This window comes from Pinus tabuliformis, chromosome 2_1, assembly GCF_031772625.1.
Source record: "Pinus tabuliformis cultivar Carrire ecotype Pingquan chromosome 2_1, CPIR1, whole genome shotgun sequence".
Classification (NCBI taxonomy): Eukaryota; Viridiplantae; Streptophyta; class Pinopsida; order Pinales; family Pinaceae; genus Pinus; species Pinus tabuliformis.
This window is the reverse complement of record NC_142299.1, coordinates 862,660,555-862,668,782: the sequence shown is the minus strand read 5'-3', so window position 1 is coordinate 862,668,782 and position 8,228 is coordinate 862,660,555.

Sequence of the window (8,228 nt, the reverse complement as noted above, 5' to 3'; positions counted from 1 at the left end):
GGTATAAATTGTAAGTTTACTATTTATGTGCTGCGCAAATTGATATAAATGTGATGTATGAACAAATATAATACAAGGCTTCTATTTATGTAAAGATAACTAACTTGTATAAGAATATAAGCATGATCTCAGGTAATAGTGCAGAACGCAGCGCACAAACCTTAGGTAGGGCTGTGCGAAGGCAGTATATCAGGCCACAAGGAACGGGGAAGTGCGCAAAGCAACCTACGCGAAGGGACAAACCGCGGACCAATCGAACTCGTCAGACATCTCCAAGGTGCAGAAACCTAGTTCTAGCACCCTCCCATACTACTTCAAGTGAGATATTAATCCTCGCTTCGCGAACTATTGTTGAAAGGGCTAGTAGTACTGGGATTTGTTTGGCTAATTAACTCTGAACCTGGGTCAGGCCCCAACAAGCCAACAACTGGATATAGAAAGCAATTAAAATCCATGGCTATCTTACAATGAATAAAATTATGGGTACTAGCCGAATCAATCAACACTATTACCTTTTCCTTCTTGATATATATGTCTATATTGAGGGTCTGAAGAGTTGTAATTCCCATTAATGCGTTACAAAATATTGTCATATTTATTTCTTCTTTTTCAACCCTTGGGGTTGGTTCCTGGTGTAAATCTTCTTATTTTGATGTTTCTTGTTCCCTTTCTTCCTCCTCTTCACAATCTAAGTAAAATAATTTATTCTCGGCACACTTATAACCTTTAGTGTATTTTCTATCACAAATGTAAAAATTCCCTTTTGATTTTTCTTCCTCCTGTTTTTGTGGTGTCAACCTTAGAGTTTGTGAGAGGCTAGAAGAGACAACAATTCCATATTTATAGTTGTGAGTGGTAGACCTCCTTGTCGCCATAATTTTTCTTTCAACATTTCTTGCCACCCTAAAGAAACCATAGTAAGCCCTATAGTATTTGAGGAACTTAGACCGTGCCTGACAGCATCGATAGATACGATAGTTCGTGAAACCATGGAAGCAAAAATCCAATAGGGAAATATTAGACTCCAAGAACTTGAAAAAGAAAGGGTATGGTTAAGGAAGAAAAGCACTCTGGCTGACGCAGAATTCAAGAAGATGGAGGACGAAATATAGGAAGATTTTCTTGGCAAAAAGACTAGAATGGAAAGGCTGGATATGTACAATCATGATGACATGTTTAAGGCCTGTTGCCGCAAATTGATCAATCTAATGCCTTGGCTTGGACGCACATTGCTAAGCGTAGTGACTAGGGTACCACGTTGCAAATGGTAACGTACGTGATGATGACCATAACAATGAAAGGTGGGGATTCTCCAGGAGACATGATGAATGATAGGATTAAAATTTTCACGAGTGGTGCAACCACCTGACTAGCCAAAGGAAGGATATTCTTAGCGCTCTAAGCAAATGAAAGGGAGCGCGGGACTATAAACTATTCTGCCTGGGAGTTGTGTGATGTTGGAGCTGTGCACAGAAGCAAAGAGTCACAAGGTCTGTGACCACTCATGGGGGGTTGTGCTGCTACGTGGGTTGACCAGAAAGTAACCATTGAAGTCACTATTCACGATGGGATGCTCGAATTGAGGCCAAATGGAGTAGGCGACAAGCATTCAAGACGTGATTTATGGTCAAGATTTGGGAAAATCTGCTGCCAAGGGATCATTAATGAACCAAATTTGGGGGGAACGGTCGAGTTCAAATTCAAAAAGCACTATAAAATATAAAGGAATGTCGAGCAAACAACACTTGGTCATTTTTGAATTGAGCGATTTAGCAGAGCCCTGATTGTTGTGAGTTGAGCATTGATTGAGCCCATGAGTTCGCAATTGCTACATTTATGAATGAATACGATGGCAACAGCTGAGGACATTATGGAGATAACTGAAATGACTGTCGGAAAGGCCGTGCAGGCCCTAGCAGTGGGAGATGCTCTAGAAGGAGCCGTGATTGTGGCAAAAATATTGAAATCATCGCGCACGCCAAGACCCAAGAAGGAAAAATAAGCAATGGTCCCCGTATGTATGTCCCTGTGAAACCTATTGTGCAGCAAGATGCCAATGGAGGAGAAGGTGAAAGATGTCACCATCGAAACTGATGAAGAAGAAGAAAACCTGGAGGACCTGCTCATTGCAGAGGATGAGGACAAAGGCATGGAGGTGGAACCTGAGCCTGCGCATCCCCCCCGACAAAGCTGCCCACCTATGTCCCCCCATGGAAAGGAAAAGCTAGAGTGCCCAAGGACTTTGATGAGACTAAGAGCTTACTCCAAATCCCACTCCTTCCAGACAACATTGTCTTTGATGGCATGCACCTGGGATGGGTGCCGAGCTTGAAATTTGAAGATTGGGACCTCACTGACCATGAGAAGTTCCCTCACCTTGCAACCTCGAACCTCATGAAGTCTAAGCAGAACACCACGGCGGGGGTGACAGAATTAGAGCCACGAAAGTGGTTGCGCGGAGTGGAAAAGGTTGGGTTACTGAATCTACTCTGGGTGTCGCACTTCCACTGTGCACCAATAACCATTTTCATCATCAGGCATCTGCTCTGCCTGGTGCATGACGGGTGTTTGTGGCTGGAGGAGCCCATCCCCATCACAGTAGACTTGATTCACCAAGTTTCACTACTCTTGTGCAAAGGAGAGGATCGCGTGGACATATCGGAAGGAAAGAGTAGTGACTTGGCTGTCGCGGAGGCCATGAAGAAAAAGTACAAGTTGGAAAAGAAGAAGAGGGGCTACGCCATCTCCAGCATCAAGGACAAAGCAGTACGTATGGTAACCCAAATCCCGGCAGGAAAGGTTATGCACAAGTGCTGCATAGACGAGGTACCTGCATTGGTGGTTTTCTTGGACGAGCAGTGTGTGGAGGGGGTCCAGTTTAACTGGTCCGAGTTCCTCTGCACAAATTTTTTAGAGAATTGTCGTGAAGCCCAGGAACAAGGCAAAACATTCCACTATGCATGCCTTCTGCTATCCATAGTGCTTGTGGCTGGGGAATTGCCAAAGGATAGTCAATTCCCCATAATTGACATAGATTTACTGAAGGCTGCGAAGTACACTTCACTCTGGGCCACCAAGGATGCTATTAGGATCCGCGACAACAAAATATTCTGGGTGCTCATGAAGATGAACCTCAAAATGAGGATCAACCGCAAGCCGCGGTTGTCTCCCACTGTTTACGACAATCTTCAGGGTTGTGCAGAATTCAAAGTGGACATGCATAAAATTTACATTAGAGCACGCAAGGACCTGGCTAAACAATGGAGGAAGCTACCCTTTGTAGCCACTAATGATGTCATCTTTAACGTCCTGGAGACATGGCCGCTGGAGTGGCACGCCCTAGACATCACAGAGATCGAGAATTCGGTAGCGTAGAGGAAGAAAGAATAGGCCAAGTTGCGCATCGCATTGTTGGCGGAAAAGAGAAGGGAGGCAGCAGCGACAACAGAAGTATGGGCGATACGAGATGCGACACAGAAAGTGGCCGAGTAGGAGAAGGCCACAGCAGCAACAACAACAAAGGAGGCAGCTGTGAAGGCGAGCAAGGGCCAAACAAAACAGGGGCAGGAAGCAAAGGAAGCAGAGACAAAAGAGGGAGGCGCGGACCCACAAACCGCATCAATGTAGCTGAAGCGCCAACACCCAACAGAGCGGGCAGGGTCATGTAAGAAGGTCAAGGCTTTGAAATTGTCTATTGATCCGATCACCCTAACTGAGGGTGATCTACATGACATCGGCGAGATAGTGCACGATGTCACCTCTGAGGCTCTCCAAGATTTCATGCAGGAGAACCAGATTGTGTTGGGGGCCCTCAAAGCACAGCTGCAGGAATTACAGGCATGCCCTCCTCAGGTTGGTACCCTTTCAACCAGCCTCGCAATCATCTCAACAACAACAGAATAGATTTTGCGCGCACGGATAACGAACACCGTAGTGTTGCCGGAAGGGGCACTAGTGACATCAAATGAGGCTAACAGGCCTTCGGTCAGCGTGCTGAAAGGTCTTGGTATTAATCTAGTTGCACTCCCATGAGAGATCCTATATTTGTTGTAGGATGGGATAACTATAGAGCTGCGAGCTAGGGAGAGCCGCGCACTGCAAGTCCTCAGTGAGCAGAAAATCAATATGGAACAACTAAGCTTACATCACGACGAATTGGTGTCACAGAATCAACAGCTAGTACTGGTAATTGACGAAGCTTTTCAAAGCGTCCCGGAGCTGGGCATCCCAGCTGACATAACAACAGAGGCACACATCCACAAGTTAGCAGTAGGGGTGTGTGAGGTGCGAGAAGAAATGACAAAGGTTCAATTGGAGTTGAACCTTCATATCGTTGAGCTGCGGTTAAAGGCACAGCCGTCCACCCCTTCGGAGGTCAGAGAGCAGCTCGCTAGCGCTATCACAGCAGGATTGGGTGAGATTGACGGTGTAGTGTGAGATTGCACCAGCATGTTGGAAGAATCACTTGAGGTCCTCACAAATATGTAGGAGGACCCCAACATCCAGCACTTAGAGATAGAGGCACGCGAACTCCAACAATAGTATGACAACATGCGAGGAACTGCGCAAATGGTGGTCCTCACTCAGAGGCTGCGCAGATGCAGCAGGCCAAGGTGATAAAAGAACAGGTGGATGCAGCATGACATAAGGAAGCAGTCCTGAAGGTGCGCGTTCAGCCTTGGATCGAGGAGGCCTTCACTATCACAACAGAAATTGAAGGCAAGTTCTTACACATGCAGGGGATGCATGTACCAATGCAGAGAAGCACTCCCAACACAGAGGTCTCGGAACAACGGATGCAGCAGACCCAACAAGAAATAGCTTAATGTGTTGTTGACCTTGCCGCAGTTCGAGGACAGTTGGAGGGACTATGCGTAATGATCCCCTCGCCGATAGAGTGACTCGAGGGTGAGTCATGATGTTTGTGTTGGGGGCCTATTGGGCATGGAACCCCCCCAAGGCATATTTTGGGGCTCAAGGCCCAAGTTTTGACTGAATCTTGTTGTAAAAGCTCCGCAAAATGCGGGCGTGGGGCACGAAAGTATGATAGAGTCACAGGATTGTCCACCTTAGTTTTGTAATGTAATGTTGATTGGATTGACCTACCCATGGTCCGCGGACCATGGGATTGTATAAATAGAGCGAGGCTCTAAGTGTAAAAGAGAGAACTAATAAGAGCATGAAGGGTAAGTGATTGAGTCATAGTGTAAAGTGTGTCTGTGGATCGTAGAGTAGGAGAAGGCTCTGCAACTATGTGCGCAGAGGCCTAGTAGTCAATTTTAGAGTGCACAGACCCCTGCAGCTAAGTGTACAGGACAGGTCAAGTCTGTAACCAAAGGGAGAATCAATAAAGAGAAGTTTTACCATATTCCTATGTAACTTTTCCTGCTTTATGTGTTATTGGGTATAAATTGTAAGTTTACTGTTTATGTGCTGTGTGAACTGATATAAATATGATGTATGAAAAAATATAATACAAGGCTTCTATTTATGTAAAGATAACTAACTCGTATAAGAATATAAGCACGATCTCAGGTAATAGTGCAGAACGCGGCGCACAGCCCCTGGGTAGGGTTGTGCGAAGGTAGTATATCAGGCCGCAAGGAATGGGGAAGTGCGCAAAGCAACCTATGCGAAGGGACAAACTGCGGACCAGTCGAACTCATCAGACATCTCTAGGGTGCGGAAACCTGGTTCTAGCACCCTCCCATACTACTTCGGGTGAGATCTTAGTCCGCGCTTCGCGAACTATTGTCAAAAGGGCTAGTAGTACTGGGATTTGTTTGGCTAATTAACTCTGAACCTAGGTCAGGCCCCAACAAGCCAACAACTAGATATAGAAAGCAATTAAAATCCATGGCTATCTTACAATGAATAAAATTATGGGTACTAGCTGAATCAATCAACACTATTACCTTTTCCTTCTTGATATATATTTCTATATTGAGGGTTTGAGGAGTTGTAATTCCCATTAATGCGTTACAAAATATTGTCATATTTATTTCTTCTTTTTCAACCCTTGGGGTTGGTTCCTGGTGTAAATCTTCTTATTTTGATGTTTCTTGTTCCCTTTCTTCCTCCTCTTCACAATCTAAGTAAAATAATTTATTCTCGGCACACTTATAACCTTTAGTGTATTTCCTATCACAAATGTAAAAATTCCCTTTTGATTTTTCTTCCTCCCGTTTTTGTGGTGTCAAGCTTAGAGTTTGTGAGAGGCTAGAAGAGACAACAATTCCATATTTATAGTTGTGAGTGCTAGATCTCCTTGTCGCCATAATTTTTCTTTCAAAATTTCTTGCCACCCTGAACACATTCTCCAATGACTTAGGTTCCCAAAGGCGAACCTAATGTTGGATGTTATCCTTTAAAGTCCCTATGAAGGCATCAAATAGATGCTCTTTTGATATGACAATTACCTTGATATTTAGTCTTTGGAAGTTCTCAATGTGATCTACAATTGAACCCCTTTGTTTTAGATTTATTAATTGGTTAAAGAATGTATTGCTCTTTGTATCATCATAATGTGCTATCAATTCCTTTGTAAAAATTTTCCAAGTGACAAGTGATTTATGAGAACAAATCCATCAATACCACACAAACTAATCAGTTTCTAAATATAAAGATGCAATGTGTACAATTTATGTGTGTTGCATATAATATAGATTCAAGAAATGCTCCATCTATAGTATCCATGTTATCGGATCCTTACCATCAAAATTCTTCATATCGATATTTGGAATGTGGTGGATATTTAAACCAAAGTTGGAGTCTCTAAAATCAAGATTAAAATTCCTTTATTTCTCATCATGAATTTCATGGAATAGCTTATCACAACTAGGAAGAATTTCTGGTAGAAACTTTGTAAATGGCTTCCTTCAAACCATACATTTCCACTTTTAAACCATCCTTCAAACCTTCCATGTCCCCTTTTATTTTTTTTCTAAACCTTTCATCTTAAAATTCATCATCACTTCCAAATCATTTTTGGTTTCTCTTTGTGAGAGTGAAAATTGTTGCACTTGTTCCTGTAATTTTGACATATCATGTTTCATTTCCTCTTCTTATTCATGTGTCATAGTAAATATTTCTATGGGATTAATGGGTGTATAATTTTTTTAAGAGTATTTTGGAACCAAATAGTGATATGTATGCTTTTTGTGCCCTTTGAATCACTTCAAACTGATTTTTCAAACAATATTATGCAATTTTAAAAATGCACACTTTTTTTTGTTTTTTCAATCTTGTTGAACTAACAGACATTGAAACTATTGTATCCTTTTGATTTCAGCCTCCCAAGGTATGAAATTTCATCCCAGGCGTATCTCTTTGTGTCTTATTTCTAACCCCACAAGTTATACCAATATTGGATTCTTCAAGTTAAATTTATGCCAAATAACCCACGATGACATGTTTATGGATTGGTTCAAAAGAGCGAACTTGTATGGGATGAAACATGTGATAATTTTAACATTCAACCCTAAAAATTGTACCTGGAAAACTACAGTCCATTTGATTTCATATAATTTTTACATAATTAAGATTTGACACTCAAAGTGAAAGTTATGACGCTTTTCCCTAAGACGCCTATTTGAGACTGAATTCTGGAGTATACATAAACCCTAACTTACACCATATCTTCTAAAATATAACGTACCAAGGCCTGAAATTTTAACCAGATGTTCATCAATATTTCATCTCCACACGGTAAAAGGTTCATGGTCTAAAACTTCACAGAGAAAAAAAATTATAGCAAAAATGCCACAATGACTCGTTTGAAGCAGCAAAAACCTCAAATCATGTGCTCTGATACCAAATGTTATGTATCAAGATCAAAATAATGCATATACATAAGAATATATATATATATATATATATATATATATATATATATATATATATATATATATATATATATATACACACATATATATATAAATGAATTTATAATAATCCACTTCAAATGGGAAACCTCCTTTTATATCACATAACTGAAGAATTCTTGGATGATTCAAATGAAAAGACCTACTTAGTATATATAAGAGTTTAAAGGGTCAAAATATAATTAGGGCCTACATAATGATAATAATGTAAGTGGCACAATAATAACAATAGTGGGATTACAGTACAATAATAACAATATAGGGGCTACAATATTATTATATGGAACTAATAAGCAATCTTATCTATCCATTCCATTATGTTGCTTCCATCTTGGGGAGTGTCAA